General features: G+C 35.0%; 1 long non-coding RNA gene across 1 annotated transcript; it reads left to right on the forward strand.

The window, feature by feature from the left end:
- Window positions 1-1,328: 1,328 nt before the first annotated feature.
- LOC121209913 (uncharacterized) lies at window positions 1,329-3,011 on the forward strand. The gene is made up of 3 exons (XR_005905096.1): window positions 1,329-1,541; window positions 1,656-1,748; window positions 2,197-3,011. It is a non-coding gene; the product is annotated as an uncharacterized lncRNA (long non-coding RNA).
- The last annotated feature ends 15,064 nt before the right edge of the window (window positions 3,012-18,075 follow it).

Here is an 18,075-nt window from a genome sequence, read left to right on the forward strand (position 1 = left end):
TCATAATTCAAAAAATTATTTTTTAATATATTTTGAGTGGATGTCGGCCATTTAATATTTATAACCTAATTTTATTGTTCATTTCAAATTATTTGAATGATTGTTTTTAAATTTAGGTCATCCTTATAAATAATTACTTTTTTCAAGTTATTTAATTTGAATTTGGTTCATCCTCATAAATAATTACTTTTTTCAAGTTATTTAAGTAAAATAGTCCAAAAACCAAAGAACATTGGGACCTAAAGAAGGGGAGCCAACCAATAAAGAAGAGAGAAATCAAAGGATATTAAAAAGGAAGAGTTCTTTTGGAAAATACTAGGGTAAATGAGAGAAACAAAGCTTTCTATTGGCTTTTATAGTTGGACGGAAGGGCTAATTACAAACAACCCCTTCCATTTAGTTGATTTTTAAACAGTTCCGCCTTTTGCAAAAACAATATAAATCCTTGTGTTTCTAATTTCATTCAAAATTTGAAATTCGGCCAGGGAAATTGCCCATTAAATCCCTCTACTTTCACATTGCTTTTAAAATTAAAATTTTGAATTTTGAATTATTTGATTTGATTTACTTTCTTTGAAAATTAAACTTTATAAATAAGTTTTAAATAATTTTTTCCTCAATCTTTTTTACATTTTAATTTTTAGTTTTTTAATCTAATTTGCTTTGTGCATGTAATTTCTTGATGTAATTGTTTATTTATTTTATCTTTACAATATCTTAACTATTATGATTAAATTTTTTTAGTTATTAAGTTTTTTTTTTAACATCCTAAAATTTTTTTAATCCTTAATGTGGTACTATTCCGAGAAGTGCATGGAAATTTTCTAAAAAATAATTTCTAACTTATTAATGATTGATGGAAATATAGGACATTGGAGAATTTATTGAGAAGTGAAAATGTGATGAGGGACTAAAGTGCAAATTTACTACAAGAGGAAATGAATGATTGAATGAATTTGAGAAATGCAAGAAGGGCATTTTAGACATTTCATATGGCTATAATTAAAATTTGAAGTTTAAAAGTTTAAGAATAGTGATAAGGAGGAATCTCAGCTATTAAATTTAATTTTATAAATTAAGAGCATTCTTGACCACACGAAATTTGGTTGACTTTTACCAACCTTATTTTTAAATTGAATAAAAATAAATTAGGAGCATTCTTGACCACACGAAATTTGGTTGACTTTTACCAACCTTATTTTTAAATTGAATAAAAATAAATTAGGGGCATTCTTGACCACACAAATTTTGGTTGACTTTTACCAATTTTGTTTTTAAATTGAATAAAAAAGAAAAAGAGAGAAAAATCCACCCTTCTCTTCCTCAAGAACTTCAACCATTGTAACAAGAAAGGAGAAAAATCTCATCCCACTATTTCCACCTCCTTCCTTCGATCCAAGCCACATTTCAAATTTAAACCTTATTTCCTTCACTAAAATCAACTATCAACTTTAAATCCTTTCTTAAGCTTGTTTCCATCTTCATCCTCCCATCAAAATTTAGGGTTTTACTTAAGTTAGTGAGAGGAAATTCAAGTGAAGGTAAGAATGAATTAGTTTCATCATCTCATCACATATATTTATAACATTCATGTCTATTAAGTTGTTGAACATTTAGTATGATATTTACTATATGTATTCAATGTTTTAATAAAGAGAAAAGGCTTGGAAAAGGAACTCCAAGCAAAGGAAAGGAAGAAGTGGTTGAGTAGAAAAAAAAACTATCTCCTATTTTTGGTGATTTTGAAGGTAAGTTCTCATGGAAATTCTCTTACTTTATAATGAAAAATCACTAATTAGTTAATTAATGTAATAAATGACGAAGAGAAAGTGTGTAATAAGTTTTCTATTATTATAATATATATGTATATGAATTGAGATAAATAAGTAAAGGAGATAATTTGTTCACCAAAATGGCAGAACCTTATTAAATGAGGAAAATGGATGAATAATGGTGATAACTCAAATAACGACTTGTATATGACTTATGTGAAAGAAAGTTGAAGTCGATCAAGTTATTGTGTCTAAATGACAATAATTATTAAAGGCTGAATTGCCGTAATCCGTGTAGCAGATCAAACTAATTTCCACACTTTAAGAACTTGAAACCAAATATTTTCATTACGTATTAATTATGTTTTCGTAAGTTTTTGTTAAGTTAATAAAATGTGCAAATTGATTCGTTTATTGACTTTAGAGATCAAATGAGGCCTAAGGGTGTCGCGACATACCCATACCCTGAAGATATCCCAAAGGGAGTACATTGACTGCTATATCGCGACACAGGACCTGGTATGTTGCGACATTGAATCTGGACGGGAATTAAACACGAGACAGGGGAGTTTTGTTCCGCATAATCAAACTTAAAGTTCAAGAACATCAACTGACCTAGGTTTAAGGACGACGACCACCTAAAATCTATAAATAGGCTCCTTTATCACATGTTATAGACACAATTCACTTAGTCTAGATTTAGTCTTTTCATTTCAGTTTAGTTTTCTCTTTTCTTAGGTTAGATTTATTTTCATTTGTTCTTATTCTATTTTGAGAGATCTGTATTATGAAGACAACCAAACCTTATGGATCTGCGATCAATCTTAATACAACTCTATATTGTCAATTTATTTGGCATGTTTTCTCTTTATATTGATTCTATATTGTCTATGGAAACCATGAGGAACTAATCCCTCTTTGGGGGATTAGCAAGTGGAGGTATGATCTATTAATTGTTTTGTAGGGATACTCAACGGATCAGCTGTTTCGGAAAGGAAAATGTAAAACAAGCCTAGTCCAGACAACTATGGGAAGTCATCAAAGTGGGAATTAACCCAAAATTGGTATTGCCTATTTGTGAACACCTTCACCCCAAACCAATCTGGACTATGAGGTCGGAAGATAAGTAGTCCTTGTTGACTCGTTATTCAAGTGGAAGATCAGAATATCCTGCTGGGGCAACGACTAGTTGATTGACGAAAAACTTGAAGCGACAGTTGATAGGAATTATCAAAGTGAGCTAATCACCTATAATTAAATTTGATTTATTCTATATTTTGATCTCTTGAATTTTATTTCTTTATGTTATTTTCTTTTATTACTATAAAAGCTTAAAAAGTCCATTTTATTTTAACTTTGTACTATAACTTAATTAGAATACTAGTTAGATCTTTTTGTGTTTAGGTTAAAATTGATCTAGTACTCGCATCCCTTGGGTACGACCCTCAGCGTACTCACATATTCCATTGTAAATATATTACAACTAGACCCGTATACTTACAGATACAGCCTCTCATACCTATATATTTTATTGTAATATTCATAATTTGGACGTTAGTACATTCAGAGGAGGTCAAAGTGTTGGCATCATTGCCGGGGAGACAACGTCACTAGTTTGATTTTAAGTTTTGCACTTTAGAAGGAATAATTAGAAAATTTGTAGGTTATAGATACAATTTTATTTTATTTATTTATTACTACTAATCTTGTAATAGCTCAGTTTTTAGTCAAATTGGAACAGTGTTTTTGGGACCACAAATCTGAAGTAAAAATATTTATTTTATTATTTTATTAAAGTTTACAGCATGATAGAATTATTGTGTGAAAGTTTTATAAAGAAATTTTACTTTTTGAATGCTTAATTCTGTAAAAAGGATTAAATCGCGTAAAACGTAAAACTTGTGTTCTGTTAGCTAAAAGTATTAAATAGCTATAGAACCTTAAAGTTAAGGTCCTTATGTTGTAATTATACCATCCCTAGTGTAATTGGACAATAATGGACATTAAATGAATGTTTTAAATGATTTATTATTAAGGGTAAATATGTAAAATAGTTATTATCATAAGATAAATAAAATAAAAACAAGATAAAGCTTCATACTCAATTTCTTTAGCCGAAAATACCAAGAATAAGAAACCATTGAAGTTGTTCTAGGGTTCGGTCATTTGATAGCTAGATTGGTAAGTCATTTTGACTCAGTTTTTAATGAGTTTTACGTTTTTGAGATTGTTGCTTCGTATTCTAGCTAGCTCGTACCTTAGATTTTGAATCTGTTAAAGATTTAACATGTTACCATTGTTGAATGTTTGAGTAATTGGATGGTTGATGATGGATTTTGAATAATTGTTGATAGTTAAACTAGTTTTGTAAAGTGATTTTTGACAAAAATGTCAAAAAAGGATTAAATTGTGAAATTGTAAAATTAGGTGGGTAAAAATATGAAATAATGAAAGATATGGGCTGCTAGGAGTCTCTATGAAATTTTTCTAGCATAGTTAAGGGTCTAATTGGATGAATTTGCAATTTTATGTGAAAAAGAGACTAAATTGTAAAAATGTCAAAATAGTAGGGGCAAAAGTGTAAACTTTGCCATAAGATGATTATGGACTAAATTGGATTGATTGAATACTGAATGTACTGAATTTGATATTATATACATCAAGATAAACCGAGGTCAGAATTAGATCGGGGAAAAAGAAAAGTAGACGAATAGTCGATAGTTTTCATCCGAGCAAATCGAGGTAAGTTCGTATAATTAGAATCAAACTTTTAAATACTTGAAATAATTGCAAAAAATGTGTATAATTGAGCAGTTGATATATATTTGGATTGTAAATTCCTTATTGATATAGTTTAATTATTATCGAGCCCCGTTTGAACCGTAAGAATTCGTAGGATACGAGTGACATGTCACTAGGGTTAACGTTTTGGTCAAGTTCCTGCATTTGTTGTGGAATCACCACAGCTCATATGAACTTATCTATATATTAGCTCGTAAGAGCTTACTGTTCTCAGCTCGTATGAGCTTACTGTTCAGCTCATCAAAGTTTACTGTTTTAGCTCAATAGAGCTTACTATTCATCAGCTCAGGAGGAGCTTACCGATCATGGCTCGAAAGAGCAAAAATGATAATGAATTGACAGATTACTGATGTATATCACCCGAGTATCCTTTGAAGTTCTAATAGGTTCAACGGGCATAAATGTTGTTTATACGGAGGAGTACTGTTATGGAATGAATTATTGACTATATGATTGAGAATGAAATGTTGAATACAATATATATTGAGTATTAAATTGTGATAATGGATGATTTCATGTATTAATATGACTAACCTATGGATGAATGCTTGTGTTAGGCATTTGGAATTTGTATGGAGTTGCCTTAATTATTTGTATTGATTTGGTATAAATGGTAAGTTTAATTCTAAATTATACGGGCTTACTAAGCTATAAAGCTTACTCTGATTCTTTTTCTGTGTTTTATAGAGGTGCGTTAGCTCGCTCGTTTCAGACTAGTCAGAGTTACACATCACACTATCCAGTTGTCGATTGGTACTTTTGAATTTTTGGATATATGTAAATATGGCATGTATAGGCTAGTTTTATTGGAGATATTTATGATTACTTGAGATTATGGATTTGGTACATTTTGTGTTATAAGTTTAAGCCATGTGATTTAGCTAAATTTGATAGTATGTTTTGGTACGTTTTGGCAAATGGTTGATGAACCAGAAATTATACAAATGATGTCTTAATATATGTTAGATTTATGAATGGAAAAATGTATGATATAGTTAAGCAATTAAATGGTATAAAGAGATGGTATCATATGTGTATGAATTGTTATGTAATGGTTTCCAATTGAGTTGTAAAAATGTTACCATTTATGCTTGTGTATGCTTGTGAAAATAGGGTGGCAAAATGGCTTTGCAAATAGCCTATTTTTGTCCATACGGGTAGGGACATGGGCGTGCATCTCAGATGTGTGTGACACACGGTTAAATACACGGTCGTGTGTCCCTGGTGTGAAACTGAATTGAAAACAGTATGCTCCACACGGTCTCACACACAGGCGTGTGACTGGTCGTATGGTACAAGTCAGTATGTCCCCTAATTAACACACGGCCTAGCACACGGGTGTGTGATTTGGCCGTGTTGCATAAGTCAATGCACTCTCCACTTTTCACACGGCCTGGCACACGGGCGTGTCTTCGGCTGTGTGATGCAAGTCAGTATGTATGCCCTGTTTCCACACGGCTTGTGACACGAGAGTGTCTACTAGCTGTGTGAGGTACACGGCCTATTGACACGGGCGTGTGATCCCTGAAATGTTGGTATGTTTTTCTAAGTTTCCAAATTTTCATATGTTATCAATTTAGTCCCAAATAATTTCTAAAGCATGTTTAAGGACTCATAAATCCTTATAAGGGACAATATGATTATGTTGAATGGTATTTTTATATGAATGCATAAATGAATGAGTTATGTAACACCTCTTACCCATGACTAAAGCCGGGACAGGATATGAGGCATTACCAGACTCAAACATACATAATCATATAAAATCAACCATAAACTTTTGTCCATATCAAAAACATTCATACATATGTATAACATCCCTTAAACATGCTTACGAGGCCCTATACACGCATCAAAGATGATTTGGGACTAAACAGGAAACTTTAAAAACTTCTGAGAAAACTTAGAAAATTTCATCATGAAACAGGGTCACATGCCTGTGTTGCTTGGGACACGCCCGTGTCCTTAGCCCATGTAACTCTTTGTTTACGACGTCATCACCAAATTAGGGGCACACGACCAAAGCACACGCCCATGTCCCAAGCGCATGTCCCTCACAAGGCCGAGACACACGACCATGTCTCAACCCCTGTAAACAATTCAAAGATAAGGTACAAGATGTAGGGGACACACAGCCAGACTACACGCCTATGAAGGCAGGCTGTGTGTCACACACGACTTAAACACACGCCCGTGTGTCTACCCGTGTGGACAAATAGAAGGCTATTTTGCAAGCCATTTGCCACCCATAGTTGTACACATACACTTATACATCTCTATAGCAATTAACATACTTAATTGAGAAATTATATATCCACAATCAAGGCTCAAGCATGGCATCCTCACATCAACACATGCATGCACATGACATTTCTCTTATTCAAGTCCAAACTTACTAAAACACATATAATATATATAATTGGTTTACCTCCAATTTATCTATTTATATCATGATTATCAACGTGCCAAAAAATCTAATTTAAATCTTCAAGCATTCATGCCTTATAAAAAAAATCCACATCTTCAAAGCATTGACACATACATGTAGACAAAATTTGATTTACGACCATTTAAGCCATATAAGCAAATTTGCATGGCTACCCACAACGTCAATCTATTAACTATTACAAGCCAATACATTTGGCTAACTTATAAAGACATATTCACAAAGTGACTTAGTCCCTATACATGCCATAAACTTAAGAGGGTTGCATCCGTTTTTACCCAACGTGGTAACTTGATAGTGTTATGACATCTCCGGTAATCTCCAAACCGAGCTAGCAAAAATTAACATATAAGAGATGGGAAAGGGAGGGGAGTAAGCTATAAAGCTTAGAAAGTTCATATGAAAATAATAAGAAATTTTATTAATATGCTTTTACCAAATTCTTACAACATGCTCTCAAGGTATCACAATTATAATTGCATATTAATCCACTATTTGATCACATTCTAGTCAAGTTGTCTACTCGAGTCATAGACACTAAATTATTTATATATGGAGAAATAGAGCTCCAATTTAAGATCCGTTAATTTTTTTAGAAACTAAACTCACATATCTTCCTACCATAAATATTTCAAAATTTTTCATTTAGCCAATTAGTACAGTTTATTCTTCAAATTTACCCTTTTTTTGATGTTCGAGAGTTCTAACCCCTCTTTGCTAAAAATTAATTATCTTCTAATACGGGATTTGAATGATGTTTTTGTTTATTTATTTTGAAAATAGACTCATTAAAGAATCTAAGAATATAAATTATAACCCATAATTATTTTTGTACAATTTTTTATGATTTTCCTAATTCAAAATAGGGGATGCCGAAAACATTCTGACTCTATCTCACGAAAATTAAAATATCTCATAATCTGATATTCTTTTTCTTATATAGTTTCGTCTATGTGAAACTAGGCTCAATAAGATTTAATTCCATATTTTATTCAACCTCTAACTCACTTTATATTATTTTTGGTACATTTTCAAATTCGGACTGCTGCTGTCCAAAACTGTTTTAGTATAAAATAATGATAACTAAGTCAATAACACTTTTACCAATTATTCCAACCTTCATGGTATAAATACATATCTTATTCATTCGTATCCTTACCAATAATGTATCATAAACCAAATTCACTTCACATGAGATATATGTACATACCTGTACCACTCATAATACGGTCACATACCTTCTCGTTTTGAACGTACCGGTTGGATCATTCAGAATACCAAGGGTTACTTGGAAATCTCATATATATAGTACCGTTTCAATGCCATATCCCCGATATGGTCTTACATGAAATATCATATCAACGCCATGTCCCCGACATGGTCTTATACAAAATCACATACTGAGGCCATATCCCGGATATGGTCTTATACGGAATCTTAATAACCTTATTGTTTTGACATTTGTACCCTATTCATCTTTAAGATTCATTTGGGATTTCTCATTCACCGGAACTTCGTCATAATCATCATTGATAATTTTCATGGAAACAAATGTATAATTCATGCAATATTGAAATATAAAATACATAACATAAGGTAGTATCATTTACACATGAACTTACCTCAACACCAAGGTTATCAAAAAGGGACCTAAGCATCGATTCCTCGTTTTTCCCCCGTTCTAGGTTCGAACCTCAATTTCCTCGATCTATAATGTCACATTTAGTCTAATTATTAGTCACATTATTCAATGTGGTCCAAATATCATATTTTAGCAAAATTATATTTTTACCCCTAAACTTTGTCATAATTACACTTTTGCCCCTAAGCTCGTAAAATAAAATGCACTAAATTTCTTTGTTACCCAAGCCTAGCTGAACCATTTTCATAACTATAGCATCTCAAAATTTTCATTAAAACACACTCTTACTACACATTTTATAACTTTCTCAAAACGGTCATTTTGGACATTTTCACCGAAAATTACTTAACAAAAGATGTTTATCTAACACCCAACATTCATTTTCTACCATTAGACATCAAAACATATGCATGCCATTCATGGGTAAATTTTTAGACATGAGCCCTAGCTTAAAATAAAGGTAGAAATAGATAAATCCAGTTACGAGAACTTCAAAAATGTAAAGAACTTTGAAAACGGGGCTAGGGATCACTTACTATTGAGCTTGGAAGTTTGAACAAAACCCTAGCCATGGCTTCGATCGGGGTTTCGGTTGGAGCAAGAAGATGGAGGCCAATTTTGGCTATTTTGGGCTTTTAATTCATTTATTTACTAGATTACCTAAATGCCCCTAACTTAAAAATTGTTCATTTCACCTATCTCATGCCCATTTTTGTCCAACAAATGTCCAATGGTCCATTTACTATATAAAGACCTCTAATTTAAAGTCCATATCAATTTGACGCCTTTAACATCTAGAACTCACATTTTGCACTTTTTATGATTTAATCTTTTTGACCAAATTAAGTGCCCAAACGTCAAAAGTTTTAAACGATAATTTCACGAATTCATTCTGTGAAATCGTGGACCATAAATATACAATAAAAATAGATTTTCTTATGTTGGATTTGTGGTACTGAAACCACTGTTCTGACTAGGCCCAAAAATCAGGATGTTACAACTCTTCCCCCTTTAGAGATTTTCGTCCCCGAAAATCTTACCAGAAAATGTTACTTTCACTCTTATGAAGCACTTTCACCAATTCCTCAAAATCACAAGTCGATTGAAAGCTTGAATATCCCTTCCAAGTCACCTTTAAACTTTAGCACACTGTGTCAAAACGTGTCATTATGATCTCAATTTCTTTCACAATAGTACATACACTCAATTTATCTGTCAATCAAACTCTGTACACACGAAAATTATTATACAGATCTTCCTTTGTCAATTGTTCAATCACCATCCAGTTATCATCTTCCTTTTTCTAAATAAGATAATCTTGGTAAGGAATCTATAATGATTTTATCTCATAGCACACTAGTATCACCACTGACTATATCAGTCCTAAATGCCATTGAATCTCGGCTTTCATCTGCTGACCAATCAATATCTGAATGCGAACTCAAAAATATCATGTAACCAACACTTTTACCAGATCATTTACTTACTATAACTTCACAACTCATTACTCTAGAATGGACAAACAAGCTACCACTAAGTCTCGTACCACAAGATTTTCTACATAGGCTCTGGATTCATTTGTACGCAAATTCTCTCACGAAATAACAGTAACAACAACAATAACAGAAGTCAAATCTGACTTGCAATTTCAACATCAGAGGTAATCTCATTCTGAACTCATTTAAATTTCCACTCACTGACACATTTCAGAATTTTTCAACTTTGCTATCATGCATAGATCATTCAAACTTTCACGTGTGCAATAACCTTATTAACCAGAAAAACTTTGACTCATAGTAATTTCATTCAAGCAAATCAATCTAATGGGTATATCTCCATATCATACTTTCTATAATAAAATTTCTTCCTTTAGACTATCCGTCAATATATATTCTCATGAATGCACAGAATTTATTCCCTTAGCTGAAAACATATTTATACACACATAATTCAAATCACATTTCAACAAATCACCTCACTCTGATAGAAACAACTAAGTTGTTCTAAATTATTGAATAATGATATATATCAAAGTAGCCTTTTCAACATACTGAGAAAAATAGCTTAAATACACAATCTTTTTAAAATTCTTTTATCATGCTAATATAAGGTATTGCAACATATTAATTCAGAGAAACAAAGATATTTCGATTATCTTACTGACCTTAGTCATACTTACCGAAAAAAAAGAAAACCACTATACAATTCAAGCTTGAACTTCTTTCGTACATACCTTCATCAATAACATTTTTTGACACATAAAATTAGAGAAATCCAAGTACTAGAATTTCCACATTCTTATCATCGAATCCACAAATACTATCATAGTAAACATAGTCATAACAGACCAAGAAACATACTTTAGAAATGAGTCATGTTAGATAATCCGCACAATAAAAACGAAGAAACTCCAAGTACAATATCTCATTAGAAATCCGAGAACATAACTCATAAGAAAATAATAATGAAGATCTGGATAATCTCAGAGAGAAAGTCAGAAGAAGACAATACTCAACAATTTCCAGAATCCCATCATAACAGAAATAAAACACTTTCCAAATATTTTACATAAGACAGAACAACATTCGATAGAAATAGACGAATAGTTTCATATAAACTTTTGCCCTCAACTTCATTCCGAACATGCTAGAATAGAGTCTCGAAGATAGAGATAAAATAATACTGATGATGACCTAATCAGACTAAAAATACTTTTATTTAACATCAGAGTCAGCCAGCATGTTCATACAATAAAAGTTCCGTCAGAAAGAGAACGATTACACACCTATCTTTGAGAACGAGGAATGCATAGAATATCCCAAAGAGGTCATCAAAATCCATTTAACCATAACTGTCACACACAGACATCTTATCAACTCAATTCTTTTTACTTCTTTGACTAGTTTCATTATCGTGAACTCCGTATCACAATACTTACTAACAAAAACCAATTCGGAATATATTTTTAGTAAATACATCTTTAAACTCCATACTCACTTGAGTCGAATAACCAAGACCAAATTTTCTTATTTAACCATGTCATTACGAAATCTGGATAATCTTTAATACTATCTAGTATCTCATCCAAAACTGTTCTCACTTCTTGATAAATCGTAATTTATACATATTTCTATCCCATGATTGGCACATTTTATGGATGATTTTTCCTTAGATTTGGTGAATTCGATGCTCCTAATGCCTTAATTTCATGTTTTATACTTAGGTGAGCATAGGAGAGTGAAAGGAATGAGAAACAGGCCAAAAATGGAAAAATAGACCAACGTACGAAATCAACACGACCTAGATCTCGTCACATGGGACGACCACACGACCGTGTCAATTTGACAGAATTAAAGCACGACTCACACGGGTGGACCACACACCTGTGCTTATTTAACAGGCTTGACCACAGCCTGAAGTAATCGCACACAGATGTGTCACCCGAGCTTGTCCCTGTCGAGCCCAAATTGAGTCTAATTCGGAAAAGGCCAATTTTGAGGGTTCTTAGGCATTCTAAAGCCTATAAATACACCCGAGAGGAGGAGGAAAAGGAAGACACGGAGAAGGAAGCAGGGAACTGCTTAAGGAAAGCCGGATTCATCATCTAGACTGAAGATCTCCCCTTAATTTCCCTTCAGGAGTTTTGGGTTTTTCTTTATGTTTTGTATTCATTAATCTTCTGAGATGTTTACCTTTTTAGTTATGAACTAAAATCCCTAAATATCTAAGGGGAATGAAACCTAAGACAGATCTTGTTATTATTATCTGAATTGTATGACAAATATTTGACTTGTTCTTAATTATGTGTTCTTAATTCTTGTTTTGATATTCTAGAATATTGATTCAAGTTAAGCTCTTATTCAGAGGAGGAATAGACCCTGTCTAAGAGTACATTTATCATAATTAAGCCGAGTTGGTTGCGCGCCTAGAGATAGGGTGGCAAGATTTTTCCAGATTAGGGTGAAACCTAATAAGGGGATCCATAGATCGAGTTAATGCAACCCTAGAGAGTTAATTAGAAAGTGATTTCAATTATTCAACCTAGGGTTAGACGTTGTTACTCTCGAGAGGGATAATAATATAACTTAGGGATTTCTACAGATCAAGTCAAATGAATAAATCGTCTGATTCAAAGTCAAATAACAAGTGAAGTCTAGGTGGATTTTTCCTTAGGGATTGTCTTAATTCAATCGTTTTTCCAAAAGTAATTCCCCAATTCTATTTTCTGTGAATTCTTAGTTTAGTTAATTAGTTAGTTAAAACAAACCCCATTATTCTTAGACTAGATAATAGAAAGACAGTCATTACTAGTACTTTTAGTTCCTTTGGGTTCGACAATCCGGTCTTGCTAAAGCTATACTGTGACAGCCCAAAGTTGACCCTAGTCGGGAAGTGGTTTCGGGACCGCTAAACCGAGTCACCGAAATGTTTGAATGTGATACTTATTGTCTAGAATATGTAATTATGAATGTGTGAAAATTTCAAGCTTCGATTTGGTTGATTGCATGTGAATTTAGTCAATAGGACTTATGTGAGAAAATTCTAAAATGTGATAGGTCAATGTGTGAGGACCTATTAGTACATGTGGACAAAGGGGGGACTTGCATGTCAAATTCCCCCTACTAGTAGTGGCCGGCCATGACAAGCATGGTAGACCAAGTTTGATGGCCAAGACATGTCATAGACATGTCTTGTTGGTGCATCATGGGTGGAAAAAATAAAATAATGGGCATGGAAATTAAATAATGAAAAGGAGTACGGTGAATACAAAAAAAAAAAAGAAAAATGTGTGTAGTTGTTTTCTTTTCCCCCCTTTTACCGTGAGCTAAAGAAAAGAAAGGAGAGAATTTTTGTTCATCCTTTTCTCATCTTCATACTTGCCGAAACTAGAAAGAAAAACAAAGAAAAAAAAATTTCTCATCCTTTGGTTCATCCTTGGCCAATAATTTTAAGGAGGAAGGAAGAAGAAAGGTGAAGAGGTTCGGCCATGCATGTAGCTAGGCTAAGCTCAAGAACAAAGGGGAAATAGATCCGATAAAGGGAAGGAAAAAGTGGTCGAATAGTTAGCGGAATCGTTCGACAACACCCGAGGTAAGTTCTTGAGTAAGAGAGCTTAAATTACGATGTGATTAAATCATGTTTTAAGCAAATGAAAATCATGCTCTATGTGTGGCTATTGAGCCGAATGTGCAAGGATGATATGTGCCTTGTGTTTGAGTTTTGCAAATGAAAATGAAATACGAATGTGCCATGAATTATTGTTAGATGTGCATGATTAATTGAATGCTGTCCGGGCTAAGTCCCGAAGGCTTTGTGCTAAGTGACTATATCCGGACTAAGATCCGAAGGCATTTGTGCGAGTTATTAATTCCGGGTCAAGTCCCGAAGGCCTTTGTGCGAGATACTAATTCCGGGTTAAGTCCCGAAGGCATTCGTGCGAGTTTTAAAATCCGGGTTAAGTCTCGAAGGCATTGTATGAGTTACTATAACCGGGCTATGTCCCGAAGGCACTTGAACGAGGAGCTATATCCGGTTAAATTCCGAAGGTACGTGATTTTGGTAATGAATGAGCTTGCTGTAAAATTTCAGCTAATACTCGAAAAACATCCCAATATTGGGATATGTTACGTATGTGTTGAATTCAATCGAGCTCTTACAAATAAATATTCGCTCAGTTGATGAACGAGCTACCGGCCTTCGGCTAAGTTGGTCTTTTGTGTATGTACATAAGGGTTAACGTTGTGAAGTAAGTTTGATATCGGAAAAATTGTGTATTATGAAATATTCCGTTTAGCTAAATGTGTGCTATGCTTTCGTTATGCTGGAATTTCTTGCTCAAAACTTACTAAGCATAAATTGCTTACTTCGTTCCATTGCTCCTCTGTTTTATAGATTTTTGGTTCTCCAGCTATCGGACTGGGATCTTGAAGTCGAAGTCGCCCACACTATCAAAGGCTCTTTTGGGTACTCTTTTGGTTGAATTTTGATATGGCATGTTTAGGACGACCCATTGTTGTTTTTCGAGTACTTTATGTGATGTATAAGTTTTGGATAGCCATGTGAAAATGGCTTATATGTGTTTAAGTATAATGTTATAATCATTTAGTGTGGATATGCTTGACAAGGATTGGCCACGGGGATGGTTAATCACTTTCATAAATTGTGCTATGTATGCAAAAAGGGCTAGTTGAACCATGAAATAGGTAAAGCCTACCTTAAAGGTAGATGCTGACAGCATCAGTGATGTAGATTTGGAAAATCACTAAAAATAGTAGGAATGGAATTAAATAGTGAATAAATTATGTAAACAAACCCTGAAGAATCTACTTTCATAGGAAAGTAACGAAACAATCATACGGATAGTATGTTAAGAGATATTAAGGTTCTCGTGAGACAGGGTCAGAACGGGTTCTGGGTTCCTTGTTCCAACTTTGGAAATTGATTATAAATTAACCAGAGATAATTAGGAGTCATACCATATATGTATAGATTCCTCTCTGAGTCTAGTTTCTATAGAAACAAACAGCATCAGTATTGGAGCCCTGTACAAGGAGATATCCAAGTCGTAATGCGCAAAGGTCAGGGTAGTCGATTCCTGTAACATGGGAGACTTTAACTAATAAACTGTACTAATTGGCCCGATCAAAAATTCTAGAAAAAAATATGTAGATGGGCATATGAGTTTAGTTTCAGGGAAAAATCACGAAACTGATTTTCGAGTTGTGAAGCTCAAGATATGATTTTTAAAGCGACTAGTACACAGATTGGGCAGTGTCTGGAAATTTTTCAAAGTTTGTTAACACCTCGTGTTCGACTCCAGTGTCGGACTCGGGTTCGGGGTGTTACATTTTGTTGGTATCAGAGCCAGGTTTAGTCGATTCTAGGACTACCGTAATGTTTTGGGTCTAGCTATACATGCCATTTTATGTGATTACTTGATAGTGTGGTGATTTCTGACAATTGTAAATGTGTTTATTTATAGTAATGGACCCCGATCGTGACTGAGAGGTAGCTGATGATCTTGAGAGTGTAGCGCCTGCTCCCGCACAAGGGACAGTGCCGGCAGACTCTCAACCTAATGCTAGTAATCCGAATGATGAAGCTAGACAAGCATTCTATAGCGTGATGAATGATTGGTTCAACCAATACATTCGAACTAATATGGCTGTTCCACAACCTCCATTCCCGACAAATACTACCCCCGCACCTACAATACCACCGGTAACTGACCAAATAAGGTCAAATAAGCCCCCAATTGACAGAATCCGAAAACATGGGGCTACTGAATTTAAGGCTATGGATAGCGATGATGCCGAGCAAGCTGAATTTTGGCTGGACAACACTATCCGGGTACTCGATGAGCTATCTTGTACACCCGATGAATGCCTAAAGTGTGCTATCTCCTTGCTACGTGATTCTGCCTACTATTGGTGGAGTACTCTGACTTCCGTTGTGCCCCGAGAGCAAGTAACTTGGGAGTTTTTCCAAACTGAGTTTCGGAAAAAGTATATCAGTCAGAGGTTTGTTGATCAAAAACGGAAGGAATTTCTTGAGCTTAAGCAAGGCTCCATGTCGGTTACTGATTACGAGCGAAAATTTGTTAGACTTAGCAAATACGCTCGGGAATGTGTTTCGTCCGAAGCTATTATGTGTAAACGCTTCGAGGATGGGCTGAATGAAGATATAAAAATGTTCGTTGGCGTTCTTGAAATACGAGAGTTCGTGGTACTTGTCGAACGAGCTTGTAAAGCCGAAGAGCTTAGAAAAGAAAAGCAAAGAGTTGATGAGGGAACTGGAGAGTTTCGTAAAAGATCCTCGGGAAGGTCTCTTCAACAGGCATCGAAGAGATTTCGGGATGATGCGAGCCAGTTTAGAGGCACTTCGGGTTTTTTTAGACGAGATCGTGATTGACCCCTTGTAGGTACACGAGGCACTTCAGTCGCCAGTGTTGGGAATGAACGTCGAGACAGAACGAAATGCCGATATTGCGGTAAATGGCATTCGGGGAGTTGTAGATTCCCTGACCGCTCCTGTTACAAATGCGGATCAGTTGACCACTTCATTAAAGATTGCCCGAGGTTGTCGGAACAGAATGTAAATCCGAGTGGGAGACCGGGTGCTACCACTGCTCGGGGTAGACCATCTGGAAATGCGAGCAATACTGGTGGTGGTCAGAGAGGATCTAGAGATGATATAACCAGATCCGAAGCTCGTGCGCCTGCTAGAGCTTATGCTATACGTGCCCGCGAGGATGCTTCTTCGCCTGATGTTATTACCGGTACATTCACTCTCTTTGATACTAATGTAATTGCTTTGATTGACCCTGGTTCTACTCATTCTTACATATGTGAAACCTTAGCATCCAGTAAGACTTTACCTATTAAGTCTACTGAGTTCGTAATTCGGGTGTCAAATCCCTTGGGTCATTACATGCTTGTCGACAAAGTGTGTAAGAAATGTCCCCTGGAAATTCGAGGTTCCTGGTTTCCGGCGGACTTGATGCTTTTGCCGTTTGATGAATTTGATGTTATCCTTGGTTTGGATTGGTTGACCGCGCATGATGCGATTGTGAATTGCAAGAGCAAGACTATTGATTTGAGGTGCGCAAATACCGAAGTAGTCCGAATTGAGTCTGCGGACTTGGAGGGGATGCCAGCTGTAATATCAGCAATGTTGGCACAGAAATATGTAAGAAAAGGGTGCGAAGCATACCTTGCGTATGTACTTGATGACAAAGAATTAGAAAAGAAACCCGAATCTGTGCCGGTGGTTTGTGAATACCCGGATGTTTTTTCGGAAGAATTACCGGGTTTACCACCTGTTCGGGAGGTAGAGTTTGGTATTGAGCTTGTACCTGGGACTACGCCGATTTCGATAGCTCCGTATCGTATGGCACCAACCGAGTTAAAGGAGTTGAAAGCTCAGTTACAAGAACTGACGGATAGAGGTTTCGCTCGACCAAGTTTCTCACCTTGGGGTGCACCAGTATTGTTCGTGAAAAAGGATGGAACCATGAGGTTGTGCATTGACTATCGTCAGCTGAATAAAGTGACGATAAAGAACAAATATCCGTTGCCGCACATCGATGATTTGTTCGACCAACTGAAGGGAGCCTCAGTGTTCTCAAAAATAGATTTGAGATCGGGCTATTATCAGTTGCGAATTCGAGATTCAGATATTCCTAAAACTGCCTTCAGAACGAGATATGGTCACTACGAATTCTTAGTGATGCCGTTTGGGCTCACTAATGCCCCTGCAGTATTTATGGATTTGATGAATCGGATCTTCAGACCGTATTTGGATCAGTTCGTAGTTGTGTTCATTGATGACATTTTGGTCTATTCAAGAGATGAGACCGAACATGCTGAGCATCTGAGGCTAGTGCTGCAAATTTTGCGGGATAAGCAGTTATA

This window comes from Gossypium hirsutum, chromosome A11, assembly GCF_007990345.1.
Source record: "Gossypium hirsutum isolate 1008001.06 chromosome A11, Gossypium_hirsutum_v2.1, whole genome shotgun sequence".
NCBI lineage: Eukaryota > Viridiplantae > Streptophyta > Magnoliopsida > Malvales > Malvaceae > Gossypium > Gossypium hirsutum.